Here is a 17294-nt window from a genome sequence, read left to right on the forward strand (position 1 = left end):
GGCTCAGGCACTGGAACTGGCACCACAGGCTCAGGCACTGGAACTGGCACCACAGGCTCAGGCACTGGAACTGGCACCACAGGCTCAGGCACTGGAACTGGCACCACAGGCTCAGGCACTGGAACTGGCACCACAGGCTCAGGCACTGGAACTGGCACCACAGGCTCAGGCACTGGAACTGGCACCACAGGCTCAGGCACTGGAACAGACAAAGACACAGACAAAGACACAGACAAAGACACAGACAAAGACACAGACAAAGACACAGACAAAGACACAGACAAAGACACAGACACAGACACAGACACAGACACAGACACAGACACAGGAACAGACACTGGCTCCGGCTCAGGAACAGACACTGGCTCAGGCTCAGGAACAGGAACAGACACCACCGGCTCAGGAACAGGAACAGACACCACCGGCTCAGGAACAGGAACAGACACCACCGGCTCAGGAACAGGAACAGACACCACCGGCTCAGGAACAGGAACAGACACCACCGGCTCAGGAACAGGAACAGACACCACCGGCTCAGGCTCAGGAACAGACACCACCGGCTCAGGCTCAGGAACAGACACCACCGGCTCAGGCTCAGGAACAGACACCACCGGCTCAGGCTCAGGAACAGACACCACCGGCTCAGGCTCAGGAACAGACACCACCGGCTCAGGCTCAGGAACAGACACAGGCTCGACGGCGGCCATCTTGTCAGAGGACACAGGCTCGACAGGTGTGACGTGGACACTCTCGGCGGCGGCCATCTTGTCAGGGGACACAGGCTCGGCAGACGTGACGTGAACACTCGCGGCGGCGGCCATCTTGTCCGAAGACACAGGCTCGGCAGGCGTGACGTGAACAGGCTCGGCGGCGGCCATCTTGTCCGAAGACACAGGCTCGGCAGTCGTGACGTGAACAGTCTCTGTAGCGGCCATCTTGTCCGAAGACACAGGCCCGGCAGACGTGACGTGAACAGACTCGGCGGCGGCCATCTTGTCCGAAGACACAGGCTCGGCAGGCACCACCGGAACTGGGACCACCGGAACAATTATGGAGGGAACCCTTCTCCTCCTCTTGTGTCTTGAGACCACAGGACCACCTCCTCCGATCTGATCACCGTCTGACATGGTGCTCTCCTCCTCCAAAGTCCTCTGAACACATCTGGAGAAATATTCAAATAGGGAAATGGAATTTCCCTTCTCCTCCTCTGAAGAAAAAATCTCGCTCCGCTGAATCCACATTTTGGCTGGTTCGTTCTGTCACGGGGCGAGTGAGCGAGAGACGAGGATTCAAGTGCAGAGGAGATTTAATTAACAAACACAGACAAAAATACAGAAAACTCAGATAATCAACAGACAGGAACATCAAAGACAGGTAACTCGGACAACGAACCAGCACAAGACTACAAACACAAGGAGGCTAAATAGGGGAACAACAAAGGAGGGTAACGAGACAGACAGGTGGGACAAATTAACCAATAATCAGATAACAAGATGGGAGGGGCTAGACAATAGACAGGAGAGCACATGGCACAAAACAACAAACACCCATGTGCAGCACAAGACAGAACAGACACGTGACAAACGCGCCACTGACTTTAGACTAGGTTTTTCCTGGTCTGTGGCGAATTGTTTTCTGGAACTGCAAAATAGCACCAGGGAACGTTTGCGCTGGAACACTTCTCCTCTTTTCACTGAACCGCCCCGGGATCGCAAGTTCATTCCCTAATTTAGCGATGTGTGTCTGTCGAGAGAAAAGTTCATGTAAAAGTTCATGTAAACACTATGTTCTGATTCATCATTCGGATTGATTTAATTCCGATTGAAACAAAAAGTGTCCTTGTAAACATATAGCTACAAAATCAGCTATCAGTGAATCAGTCATAAAGAATCTCTGCAGAGAACTGTGGTGTCTTCATTGTTCAACTTTTGTTCTCATTATAGTTTCAGTGCAGTCAAACGTATAATATTACTGAATATTAAGTGTTCTTTTTGAAAAAACAACTACAACAACACTTGGGTTTGGAACAATCTTTAAAAGGGCTAGCCAGTTTCCATACATTTTTGCAAGCTTTATTTTTATATTGTGCTATTAGACCAATATAACACGAGATTAACTTACACATTCACATGACCTTACAAACTAAAAACTACTTTATTTTAAGGTGTCATTGTTACAGTGTAATTATATATTTAAGTACTGAGTAATATTAAGCAACACCATGTATTAGGGTTTGGTTGAGGGTATGTTGCATGTAATTATGCATAATTTACTGTTATTACTATGGTAAGTACATGTAACATCATAAACAAGGACACTGTAAAATAAGTGTTACCCAAAATTGCTACTTCTCCCTGCATAGATAAAAAAACAACAACTAGGTTTTGGAGGGTGGATTTGTTGGCCACATTATTGGTAGATGATTTAGAGTTAGCGACAACCAATTCTGGATCTCTAGTCCCACATTTTATGACAACTATCAAGACTGTCATTTACAGCCACAGGCATCGGCAGAGACCGGCCGCTTGAAGCCAGCATTTGGAGAGGGACTGGTTTTTCACATAATCTTGCTTTGATTTGAAGGTCAGTCATTGGTTTTCATTTTTCACACATGAGTGCAACTCCAATTCTTCAATTTTATATCATTCTTATAATTCCAGGACTTTATATTTCTTGACAAAGACGTGTGTGCGAGTATTGCGAGTGTGCATCTTCCCTCAGCTATCCTCTGAGCTACGGAAACAATCAGCTGCGTGAGTCCTGTGTGTAGGAGATAGCAGAATTGGCTGTGAGGAATGATCCTTGCCGTTGAGCAGAATACCTGCTCATCTCTCACCGTCCACACAGAGCCGCCTCAGCCAACACTTCACACAGCCACAGAGACATAACCTACACGAGCTGTATTTGTCCTTGAAACAATCTCTCTTTCATTAAAGCTCTAGCTCTGAGACTGACAAAATATTTCAGAAAGGACATTATAGCTTACACACAGATGAACTGTAGAAACATAAAGATCCACTGCTATTCAGTCGAGAACTGCATTCAACTCTTTGTCACTATCATCTTGAAATATCTGAGAGAACTGAGAAAGAGTACTTTTGAATGACAGGCAAAAATTAAAGAAAATTAAATTAAAATAATACGTTTAAACATTTGGGGTCAGTAAGATTATGTTTCTTTGAAAGAAATGAATACTTACATTCAGCAAGGATGCATTAAGTTGACCAAAATAGACAGAAAAGACATTTATTTAGTTACATAATATCTATATTGCAAATAAATGCTGTTCTTTTGAACCTTCTTAATCAAAAAATCCTAAAATATTGTATCATTGTTTCTACATAAATATTAAGCAGCACAACATTGATTATAATAGGAAATGTTTATTGAGCAGCAAATCAGCAGAATGATTTCTGAAGGATGATGTTGTGACACTGAAATTTCAGCTTTGCCATCACAGGAATATATTATTATTAATTTTTTTTTTTTTTTTTATTATTATTATTATTATTATTTTTGAGCATAAAATACTTTTTTTCAAAAACATTTTAGAAAATCTTGCAGACCCCAAACTTTTAATTGGTAGAATACTGCAAATGGAATGAGTGGTGATTTAAGTAAAATATAGGATATTTTATCATTTAATTTAAAACAAATATACTGAATGTTGTCAAATTGTCAATTTAAACAATATATATATATATATATATATATGTGTGTGTGTTTGGTAAGTCAAGAAATTATGTCAATGAAAACTAACCCCAAAATAAAAATCTTCAAATTTAAATAACAGCAATGTATATGTTGTGAAGTTTGTCTTAAGATATATGTGTCTGTGTTGTAGATTCATTCATTTCCAAGTGATTTAACCATAAGCAGCAGTTGTAAATGGCATCTGAATCCAGCCTCAGGTTTATGGCATCTTGGGAATTGATAGTTCAGCACAGCATCTTTAAAAAAATCAACTGTGTGAAAAGCTTTTCCTTTTGAGTGCATAAGGGGACATTAATGGCTTGTCTTGAGCGCAACGCGAGAGGAAACACATTAATAAAAAATCCATACTCATCCAATGTTTTCTAAGGGCAGCGACATCCAATGCATTCCTCGTTATTTTTCGGACAGAGAAAAGAAAGGCATATGCACAAAAATAATATGCATAGGCAGACTTATATCTTGACCTGATGTTCAGCTCAAGACTGGAGCACAGAGCAGATGGAGCGAGACAAACTAATAGTGACTGATGTTTAGAGTGCATCCCTCTCATCTCTGAATATCTCATCTTTCTCTTCTCTCATTCCTTCAAACTGACAACCAATACGCTTTGGTAAACAGCCCAAAAAAAATTGTGAAGGGCCAGATTCATTCATATGTGTTTGAAGGTGGCCAATTCTTGCTCCTCCTTGATAGCAAGACAGAAAAAGAGAGGAATTTGATTGGAATGATCGAACGGAAATGGGCGCAGACGAGGAGGGTGAGACGGAGTGACAGAAAGTAATTACCCCAGAGAAAATAGGAGGAATAGAAGGAACGGCACTGCCTCAACGGATGTGCGAAGATTTAATGTCCGAATGATCATGAAAAATCACCATCATCTCATGAATACACAGGAAAAAACGGAGACAAGAGACAGAGATAGTAATAGAGATAGAGAGAGAGCACGGAAACTAGGAACATGTAGCATGTATCATACAAGAACATCGTAATATTAAAACACAAAGTACAAAAAATGGGAAATTACTAGAATTGCAGCCATTTGTTCTAATGGGACAAATGAACATAAGTGACTATATTCTAAACCATGCACTTGCATGGTTAAACTCACTGCCAGCAGCTCTTTGGGATAGTTTTAAAATGGTTATTTTTAAGGAGTTGTTAATGAACGCTTCAGACCCTAATGGTGTCATCCTCAGCGTGGCCCAGGCCGACTTCATGCATCATGTCCTAACCTCACTACAGGAGGGGTGAGAGATTAGCGGAGAGATTCCTCTTCCAGCTATGAGATAGATAACTTCAACAAAGCTGTACTTACCCAAACACCCAGAGCACGCTAATTAGCAAACCTGCCACGGATTGGCTCACATTAAAAGAAAGTGCCCCCCCCCAGAGGAGACTCACGACAACGTTTCCAATACATCAGTGAGCAGGTTAACACAAATGCCTTGATAATGACCAGCTTCATATGTAGTAAACTGGCCAGTGATATATCAGGTGTTTTCAAACTGGTGGCTGCTATGGAGCTAAGTTTATTTTAAAGAACAAACTGGTCACACTTTTTTATGCAATTGCAATTGCATATGACTGTTCAGAATCAAGTACCAGTCATGTGAACCAGATCAAGTGATTCATTTAAAAGATCTGACTCAAATGAATGATTCATTCACAAATGATACATGGCTAGTTGGCTACTTCTCTCAGAATTCAGTATTATCACCAAACATTAGATTCAATCTTTTTGTCAACTTGTTTTCTTTCAATTAGGACAGATTTTGTACTTGTTTTTTAAACTGATTGATATTTTGGGGAAGAGGTTATACCCTGGGTCAGAAATGTTTAGTTCAATGCGTTTAAAATATTAACTAGCATTTTCAGGAAAAAGAAAATCCTCTCTGGGTCAAAATGACCCGAACACAACCTCAGGGTTAATAGCAAATGCTTTTATTGTTTCACAGACATGAGCAATACCAAGGAGATGCAAGAACCTCAGCTTGCTGTCCTCTGAGAGACAAACCAATTAGTTCATTAGAGTAACACTGTACTAATCCTTAAATAAGCGCACGATATTGACCTTTCAAGGACTCACTAAAACTTATTGTATTACACAAGTGGCATCCGATCTTACCATGTGTCAATACAGTTATATTTCTCTAGTCGGGATCTGACATTTATTCCGTGCATGAGGAATGAGGGGTATTAGCTACTCTGATATAAAAATATTTAATTATCCAATTCTTGCAACACTATTATTATTCAAATAATGCTTGATTGACTAAAGCTGTCCACAAATTTCTGTTCACTGCATTCTAATGCCAAAAAAACTCTGGAACCCAAAAAGCAAGAGTATTTGTGATGGTGGGGAATGATGAGATTGTCCAGTCTGCCTCACAAAGTTTTTCATGAGATGCGACAGCGATGCTTCATAGCACCATCTGGCTCTGGGGATGAAAAAAGCTAAATCAATGCTAAAACCTCCCAACAAAGCAGGTAATGAATGTAGAGGTTCCTTTGCCAAGATGTACAAAGACTGGCCCAAACTTTCTCATATCCCATTCTCTTCTTTCTGTGGTTTATGCAGGAGAATGATAAACAGCACCATCTGAACAGACCAGACCTAAGTATTTGCCCGCAGCTCAGTCCAGCTCATTGTAAATCACACATTGCAAAAACTAACAACTTCCTGACATGAGCCAAACCAGAATCAAAGGTTCCTTAATACAATGAATAAAATACCATCTGAAATGACCTCTTCTTATTAAAAATAATACATGAATATTAAATTAATTAATACAATTAATTTGTTGTAAAGTTAATTTATTACAATTAATTAATTATATAAAGCCATCCTGTAACTCAAACAATACAGCATGGTGCTAGCAAAGCCAAGGGTTCGATTCAAGCAAGAACTGAAATTCAATGCAATGTCACTTTGGATACAAGCATCTGCCAAATGCATAAATGTAAGGTAAACGTAAAAGATACAGCAGAGGCGTGCGGTCCATATAAGCTGTGAATGCTCTACATTCCCAAGCCATTCGTGGACTCGCTAATTAGCATTAACAAAATACATTACTATAAATTCCCTTGTTTGAGGTGTACCATAAAGCTCACATGATAGAAATTTGGTAATACGCATGTAACTGACTGTCATTTATTTATTTGCCAAACTACGGTAATTTTCTTCAAATCTGCCTGTTACAGAGTGTTTCAGATAAGCGGATCCACAGCAGCTTTGATGCCTAATCTCTGTTGTTAGGTATCGTCACCATTGTCCCGCGTTCTTTGTTTGTTGGCATATGGGGGATTTCATGTGCAAGTAAAGCTGTCCGCAAATCATTTGCCCAAGTGGAAAAATGTGCTGTTGCTGGCAGATCTCGATCAATAAAAATCACATTGTATTTGATATAAAACTAAATAGACTAAATAAAATGAACAATTTAATAATATATATAATTATATGTGTGTGTGTGTGTGTGTGTGTGTGTGTGTGTGTGTGTGTGTGTGTGTGTGTGTGTGTGTGTGTGTGTGTGTGTGTGTGTGTGTGCGTGTGCGCATGTGTGTGTGTGTGTGTGTGTGTGTGTGTGTGTGTGTGTGTGTGTGTGTGTGTGTGTGCACGTGTTTGTGTTTGTGTTTGTATATGTATACGTATACGTATACGTATGTATGTTTGGTTTTAAAGTCTTTAATTATCTTTTAAAAGTCTCTATCCCTTTAACTGCAGAAAATCACCCCTAAACCTAGAGGTTAAGCATGATTTTGGACATCAGTTTGTATCACTAAAACAAGTCACCTGACAAAAAATGTGAGACTTTAAAATCAAATAGTTACTCAGCAAAATTATATTTTGCCTCAGTCATTGCACTACAATTCTTCATCTCCACCCATTTATCTCAATATCTGTTAATTACGCCATGCAAGTGAAAAGCTAATGTTCAACATATGTTGTTTATTTGCTGTTATCACCTTGTGACTTTGCAGTCTTTTTAGGTTATTATTATAAAAAGTACTTGACATTCTGAAAGACAGCTTAATTTTAGTTCTAATAGATCCCACCTGTCTCTCATGAATATTCATTCCATTTTTTTTTTATTAGGAATTAATGAGTTGCAAGATACAGCTGGCATATCTAAACGCCTGACTTCATCCCTTTCTCTTTAAACACCGGAAAGGTGACAAAGCCCATTTGCAGTTTCTCCAGACGCTTTTGTTATAAGTCTTTTAAAAAAAAAATTGTTCTCATCTAGATGATCAAATGATCAAATAAAGACAAAACACATTGTTTTGGCTTGACATTCTTTGCAAATAACACTGAAGACATTGGGCCCTAATATACAGCCCGACGCTTGTTCATGGGCGTGCTGGTCTGAAAATGAGGTGTGTTCAGGCGCATTGTTGGCGCGTTGCTATTTTGAGGCAACTGAAATAGACTGTGCCATTGACCAACAAAAACCTGGTCAATGGCACAGTATTTTTTTTTTCGGGGGGGGGGGGTTAAAGGGCACATTAGTAATATGAGCCTATAGGCGGGTGCACAACATGCATACACTCTGCTTATTACACACACAGGGCAGCACACAAACATGCCAAATATTAAAATTAAAAATGTCACAATGTAAAAGATTATTATTGTGTACATAAAGATATGTAGGAATCCGGCTTGTCCTGTAGATGGTCTGCTTGTGTTATAACCTCGTGCACGAGCAGATCCGTTTCCTCTCTGGAGAAGCGTTCAGTCTTTCCGCTTGCAAATTCCGCCATGTAAATAGCGAATCCGCCATGGTGGAATGGGAGATGAGACCCTGATTGGTTTATTGCACGTTACGCCCAAAACACACCCATTACTCATTAAGAGAATATATAGGGACAACTATTTTAAACCATGCGCCGGGTGTGCCGACCAATTTTCCCGTCGTTAAACTAGCAATAGTGGACTACAAAATTTCAGTAGTGCAGTGTCAATACCAAAAATGTTGTGGTTCTCATGTTGTGGATTCTATGCGGCACACGTCACGTTGAATAAAACAAAACCTTGTGTGTTTTCAGCTAAGCATATTCTAGCACCTCTGATTAGGCCTGTCACAATAACTACTTTTTGTTGGGAGATATATTGTCCCAGAAATAATTGTGATAAGCGATATACCGTGCTGCCAAAAATTATTGTGCAGTAAGTCAATATTATCGAGACAGGCCTACATCTGACAGGCCATTGCGTTCACAGGCTCAACAGATATGATTGTGATTGGCTACAATGCTCAACTCTTGAAAAACACGCTGTAAATAGAAACATTTTATGCTCATAGAGCGCTCAAACAAACATGAACAAGAGCATTTGCAAGCTGTATCAGTGGGTAACAAATATACTCGGTACTGCAGAAATGCTGGTATACAGTTATTTGTGTCGGTGTTGTGCCGAATTCTGACCCACGCCAGATTATTACCACCCCTAAATCCCAACTAGGTAGGTTTAGGATTAGGTTTGGGGGTGTGGTTAGAATTAGGCAATCAGGTAGCTATGTCAATGGGACAGGGGAGGTGGGGGCTGGGGTAATAATTTGGCTGGGAGTTTAAATTCAAACTGAGTTAAAAACACCTGTACTTTTGACAACCCTAGTTTATGCAGATCAGTTCATTCCTGTAACAACAAATTTACTCCAAATGAGGAGAATAAAACAAATGTTATTGAGACGGCCGTATAACTGTCAAATCCCCATGCGGGTTCAATTTCAAGAATCATTTAGCATTATAATTCGATAAAATTGATACTTTGCTAAATGAGTTTCTGATTTATACAGATTATACATGCAAACTCTCAAATTTCATAAACAGTTGATAGGGAAAAAAAGACTAATAGCAGAGAATGTGAGCAGTCTTATCTCACACCATCTATTCCAACATGCCACACAATAATACATGAAAAATGCATTCATATTGATTTTACACACACTCTAAATGGAGTAACCTATAGGTTTACACAGATCCACAGCCCACTCTCAAAATCCACCCATACACCTGACGATTTTTTTTTTTACAATGATATTAGTTTAAATACATAATTTACATATATAGTATTAGTAACACTAATCTCCCTTTCACTATCTGTTGACATATCACATGATGATGCAAGGGTGGATTTCCTGCAGGGGTTCAGGCTGCAAGACTTTCGAATGACTAAAGAAACGTTATTAGCAAGATGGTAGAAAACTAATTTCTTGTCTATTACCACCCACTGCTACTTATACCAACGGAGGAAATAAGCACAGTTACAATAGCTTAATATGTGGGAGAGCGTTGCTATGAAGAGTGATAATATTGTATTGCAATAGGTCGCACTTTAAAGTCAATATCAAATAAAAACTAGTTAGCACATTATTTGTAATTGGAAAGGTTTAATGACAAAATATGGTTATGGTTACACTTAAAATAGTTACAAAATAGATGTATGAGATGATAATAAATTATACCATTAATTGTACCCAGCATATAAGTAAAATGTTACTTGAGAGAGAGAGAGAGAGAGAGAGAGAGAGAGAGAGAGAGAGAGAGAGAGAGAGAGACGTATGTAGAGAGTAAGAAAAGAGACAGAGCAACAGTTACAATCTTCTTTGATCCTTTCCCTGACCATGTGACAAACCCAAATGTGAGACATTCAAGCTGACCAGTCAGATGATTACAACTTCCTCCATTCACCAACCCCCAAAGTATACACATCTTGGCCTACAGGCCTTGATCACTATCAGCCCCTCTGTGCCTAGGAACTCCAAATGGTCCTTGGGGAAAGAGGGGGTGGAAAACAGTAAAGCAAATGTCTTTGTTCATTTCAAATATCTTGGATTATTTTCAATTCTACAATGAAATCTACTGAATGAAATGTGTTTTAGGACATTCCACACTGAGCTGTTGTGATCGCCTATCAGTAGCAATGGCTATATCATCTGATCCACCAAAGATCAAATGAAAGATTTCAAGTAGAGTAAAGGATTTGCCTCCAGGACTACATGGACATTTTAAAGGGTTTGTGAGCATCAAAACTATTCAAATTTCAAAACCAGATTCTGTCAGTGTATATAAACTGCCATTCAATAGGTTGGGATCAGCTAGATTTTGTATATTTTTAAAAGAAGTCTCTTCTCCTCACCAAAGCTGTATTTATTTGATCTAAAATACAGTAAAAACTGTAATATTGTGAAATATTATAAACATTTTAAATAACTGTTTTCTATTTGGATATACTTTCAAATATAATTTATGTGATGGCAATGCTCAATTTTAAGCATCATTACTCCAGTCTTCAGTGTCACATGATCCTTCAGAAATCATGCTGATTTGCTGCTAAAGAAACAATGTTGAAAACAGTTGTGTAAATTTTTTTACTGCTATTTCATTTAATATTAATTAAACCTGTTTCTCACCTCAACTATCTAGTTTGGAGTGTCTGTTTCATTACACTTATTACACAATTGCTTTATTTCTTTACAAAAAATAAATAATTATTACTCACCCCAAACTTTTAAACAGTAGTAGTTACAAAAGCTTTACATTTCAGAAAAGCCGTTCTAATGAACTTTCTATTTATTTTTTACACGTTTTCAATATTGAGCAGCAAATCAGCATATTAGAAGGATTTCTGAATGATTATTTGACACCGAAGACTGGATTAATAATGCTGAAAATGGAGCTTAGCCAAAACAGAAATAAGTTACATTAAAATATATTCAAACAGAAAATTGTTATTTTAAATAAATGCAGCCCTGGTGAGCATAAGAGACAAAAACATGAATGGTTTAGGTTAAATAAATCAAACAAAATTGTATTATATCTGATAAAGCAGATAATATCCAAAATAAGTTCTTTCAGCTAGTCGAATTGCTTTGAACAGCCATTGACATAAATGGAAATGCTAATGGATAGCTAATAGCTATCTCGCTCTCTCTCTAGCTATATTGCTTAGTGCAGTTTAAAAATGTTTGTGACTAATATATTTAATTTAAATGTTTCTGCCTTTGTGTTATTACATTAGAGGTCAAGAGCCATTGATCACCTCACGCTCCGTTATGGATCAGACATGAATAAGAAATTAAACAAACGATCCACAAAACCGTAACACAGAGCGAACATTGAGACGCAGCATGTGATCGATCCTAAAATGTTCCTGCAGATATGACCTGAATACTGACCTGAATATGACCTTTGGTCGTACGATGAATTGAATTAAGTTGAAGTTTAATGACTGAATACGATTTGACTTAATCTGGCGTGCAAACCGAACACCCACATGCAAGTCAGCACTTACACCCAGCAGGTCAAATCAGTAAGAGACTCTGACTCATCAACTAAGAGCCATTTTAGTGTGAAACTGGTGCACGGTGTAAATACAGCTTTATTGGTTTTATTCCATCAGTTTTGCTTCATTACACCCTCCCAGGCACTTGATATCCTTCTATATGATTAAATCCTCTCCCCCATCAGTAACCACATACTGAGAGCCAAGTCAGTGTTCCACCCATCTCAAAGTGCTCTAACAATCAGAATATTTACGAATTTCAGCTCTTTCCGAACTGCATAAAATAATGCTGATTTAGATACTACCCCAGTTGTTGATGATTACGTTCAGAGTAAACAATGAATATTTATCACACGCTAGTAATCATTGACCATGTTTCCTTTACTTTATTCTGAAAAAGAGTACATGCTCCAAAGCTAATGGGATATTTCTGCAAACATGGTAATCAGCATACTATAAATAATTTAAGAAATGCACATTCTTTATAATGTTTTCACAAGAAAACAGTACAGCTAGTTAATAATGATAGATAAATAAATAAATAATGTGATAAACGAGTTAGGTCAAAAGTAATCTAAAAGTAATCAAAAAGTAGTCTGATTACACTGTAAAAAATAATCCTGTAAAAAAAAAAAACCTGTAAATTACTGGCAGCTGTGGTTGCCAGCATCATACTGTAAAAATACGGTGTGTTACTGTTTTTGAAATTAACAGCTAAATACCGTTTTGTCAGCTACAGCTATATGCTGTTAAATTACAGTTTTATACTGTAGCTGACAAAACGGTATTTAGCTGTTAATTTCAAAAACGGTAACACCATATTTTTACAGTATGATGCTGGCAACCACAGCTGCCAGTAGTTTACCGGGTTTTTTTTTTTTTTTTTTTATGTGTGGATAACAATGTGTGAAATGTAATGGATTACGTTACTAACTACAATTTTTGTCTTTTTGTCGGACTTGTACACAAACTGCACTTCAGGAATTTCCTATAATGCAGGAGCCGTCTCTGCCATGGCCGCCTGAAGGGCCATCTCCACAATGGCCACTTGAGCTGCCAGCTCCACCCTAGTCTCCCGAACTGCCAGCTCCACTCTGGTCACCTGCTAGTCCGACATCGCCCTGGAGTCAGCACCCACCTGCTTACACCAGTCTAGACTCACCCACCCCCGCGGTTAGATCATCTATGGAGCAAGGTCGCGTCTACTGGGAGGGGGAGTACTGTTACAGGTCTGCCAGGTTCCTGCACTACAGTTCCCACCACTCTCTTCTGTTCCCACCTGCATATCATTCCTGACCACACACACCTGCACCTTATCATCAATATCATGACCACCACTATAAAGACACACTCTTCACCTCTGTTCACGGTCCGGTCTCGTTCATACGAAGATGACTACTTACCCTGCTATCGCTAACCTTGTTTCTCCAGTCTCCACTCCAGCGTCTTCCTCTCCATTGTCTTCAGCGTTCAGTGTTCTTTGTTCCAGCCATCCGTCTGATTTACGATCAGTCTCCATACCTTGTTGTCAATAAACTCCTGTTAACTTTATTATCCGTCTCTTGAGTCTGTTCCGTAACAGTCAGAGAGTGTGAGTGAGTAAATAGAGAGAGTGAGTAAATAAACAACAAATACATTTCATATATATATATATATATATATATATATATATATATCAGCTATATCAGGGGATCGGCTAAATGACTAATTACTAACAGAAAAACTTAATTAACAAGTTCTTCCTATAAACTTATAAGGTCAATTAACTGAAAAAAATAAAATAAAATTTGAATCTCATGCTTAACATCCCACACTCTAACCAAACGAACACACATATGACTGGCGCTTTCTTCAGCATCTCTTAACAACCTTTAAAAAAAAGTATCATAAAATCCCCAGCTGATTTTATTCGCTCCAACCACTTTCACTTTACTCTGCGTTGAGTATGACACCCTGAGGCCTGACAATTTTATGCTTAAGTTTATTGGCTGCAGTAAAAGACAAGTGAAAACCTCCTGCCCTTGTCATCTTTAGCAGAGGATCCGTCCCGTTCGTGTAAATGTCTGTATAACTTACAACCTTGTTTTCTTTCAGCACCATCATGGCACCTGCATTCTGTGCTACTTACGAAATGTGAAGCTATCATGGCTTGGCAAATAAGAGGGAAGGGTTATGAGTCCTCTGGTGTGTTAGGTCATCATGACAAACTGCGTCTCCAAAGCATGTCAAACAGCTCTCGCTCTCAACTGAACATAATCTTAAATCCTTGAATTATGGATCTCTGAGGAAAGTCTCAAGAGCAGTTAAATTCACACTGTAATTTACCCACAAATACACTCTTGAACAGACTTAAAGACATGGGGAATTGAAACGTAGCTAGAGAAATTGATCCAAAACACGTAGAGAAGAAAGTATTTTTTGCTGTTATTGCCAATAACTCGTATATAATATTTGTGTTTTAAAAAAGTATATATGTAACCATGCATCAGTTTATCAGCATATAATGCACCGAGTTGCTTCAGCTTACAATAATTGGCAAAGGATTTTTATTTTATTTTTTATTATGTGCAACAATTTATTGAGCATTAAAAGTGATTTTAACAGTTAAACAGGTTATACGTATACACTCATGATGGGGGAGGAGAGAGAGTGAGCAAGTGGGACATTTGTAGAAAGACTGTAGAAAGAGAGATGGCTGAGAAATTACAAAAGAGAAAATGTCTGAGGGATATAGTTGGAAAAAGAAGGGCTACGATCAGGCAAGAGCTTTATAAAAAGCTTTCCAGACCAGAGATGGTAGAGCGCCTGAAAATGGATGCCGAGGTTGCATTGTTTCTGCTCAATACGCGAGTAAACTTGTTTTTGTTATTTCAAAGAACCAGGATATGCAGTTGAATGCTGTTGTTAAATCACAGCTGATTCCTCCATACTTGCGTGAGCTGTCTAACGTGCTAGTTGTTAATCGCTATGTTGAATTGCTATTTTGGGGAGGTGTGTGTTTCTTTTGGGTAGGGGGGTGTTTGTTTGGGTGTCAATTTCAAATATTAACAGTGTTTCTTCCTTTACCTTTAAAAACTTACTAATTTCAGCCTTACATGTACTATCTATTTGTGTTTTTGTAAATATTAAACTGACAGTGATGTCGTCATTGGGATATTTGCAGCTATTTGCATACTAAATTGTGATTCATGGTGTTTTCGTTGAACATATTGCATTACATAACCACTGAAAGCCATCTTTATACATGCAAAGTGAGAGTCCTGTGTGGATTCTTGCAAACAAAAAAAGATTCTTACTTACATACATAATATATAAAACATATTATATATTTAAAACCTAACAAAAAACAAAACCTAACAACAAAATTTCACAACAATGTATTTTGCAGCATTACAAGCACTAAGATGTGAATTTCCTGAAAGGAATACCAGTAAATTTTGTAACATGCAATGCTGATGCTTTTCTCTTCCCAACACAGATAGCCTTCAATTTTCTATAATACTAATCAATAGAAAATTGGTGGTGTATATCACATTAGTGACATCTAGATCATCGTTTTTTTTTTTTTTTTTTTTTTTACTGTAGACCCTGTCGCTTGCACAAATGAAAATAAATAAAATAACAAAATATTTTGTTGAAAAATCTTCTGCACCTATAGAAAATGTCATCATGTGTGTTAAGTGGGTGGGATGAGCTCATGGATGTGTCCTGAATGTCACTGCACATCTGAAGGTCTCGTTAGTCATAATGCTTATAACACACATGCTTTAGTGGATATTTTAAGTCAACACACCATAAACACAAACTGCATAATGCATACACATTGTAAAAAATTATTATTATTATTATTTTTTTTTAAGTCTGGTCAGAAAACATCTGCAGACTCACCCATTTAAAAAAAGCAACAGTCGGCACCGATAGCCTCATGGGCAGCGCGCTGACATATGGCACCGTTGTGCTTCAGGTGACCCGAGTTCGAATCCCGGCTCGTGGACCTTTCCTGATCCCGTCCCCCGTCTCTCTCCCACCTCGCTTCCTGTCCACTCTATACTATCCTATCACAATAAAGGCAAAAATCACAAAAAAAAAAAAACAACAACAAAAAAACACCGGCAAACAGATGAGAGTTTGCTGGCAAAAAAGAGAACACAACAGAGCTTTTAATAAAACGAGAATCAACATTGGCTTGGCTTTTCGGAGATGGGGAGAACTGAGGGATTTGAAATGTTGTAAAAGTGACAGGGAGATGGCATTTTGATTACTTAACAGGTGAGTAAGGTATTTTATTTAACAGACAAATTGCTTTATGTCTCTATTGTGAAGGGTCATGAACTGTGTCTACTAATGGGTATAGCTACAGTAATGTCTTCAGCTATTCAGCTTGAGATCCTTTCCATCTAACTGGTTATCTCTTAAGCCTAGTGGTGAAAGTTTTATGAGCAGTATGATAAACATATTTATCCGCACAGTCATGCAAAGCTGAAGCACAACCAAAACAATTTTCTTCTGCAAAATGTTTTTTAACCAAATCATGCAAAATTACCTAAAAGTTGACTTTTTTTATTCTACATTTTATTTTAATTTTTTTCATAAGTTCAATTAACTTTTAAATTAGTGTGTATGTGTGTCCTGGTAAACCCTACATTATGGGGACAAAATGTCGCAATATCTGAAATCATTTTCCATGTGGGGGCATTTTTTTGGTCCCCGTGAGGAAAACAGCTTTTAAATCATACTAAGTAATGTTTTTTGAAAATGTAAAAATGCAGAAAGTTTTGTGTGATGGGTAGGTTTAGGGGTAGGGTTAGTGTAAGGGGATAGAATATTCAGTTTGGACAGTATAAAAACCATTACATCTCTGGAGAGTCCCTACAAATATAGTAAACGAGACGTGTGTGTGTGTGTGTGTGTGTGTGTGTGTGTGTGTGACAACATAGAAGTTGGATTTTGTACAGTGCATAAGCAATGTGTTTCATACACTGTGGCATTCTGGTGAGAAACTGAATTGCTGCAAAAAAACTCAGTGCTTTAGATTTCTTCCTCTTGTTTGGTTCTCCCTCTCTGCCTCTCATTCACTACTAAAGATGAATATTTCAGCAGATGGTGCCACCGAGGTCCAGCGAAATGTCACTTATCCGACCCTGTCAATGAGATCTTCTGAAGAGGAAAAACTTTGTTCTACTTCCTGGGAATCCAAGACGAGAGATGTCAGAACCTTTTACATGCATTAAATCCTACAAGCCTAAATCTTCATGACAGATCAACTCATCAGATACTGCAGGTCCAGCTCTCTCTCTCT

The sequence above is a fragment of the Rutilus rutilus genome, assembly GCF_951802725.1.
Source record: "Rutilus rutilus genome assembly, chromosome: 20".
Taxonomy (NCBI): Eukaryota; Metazoa; Chordata; class Actinopteri; order Cypriniformes; family Leuciscidae; genus Rutilus; species Rutilus rutilus.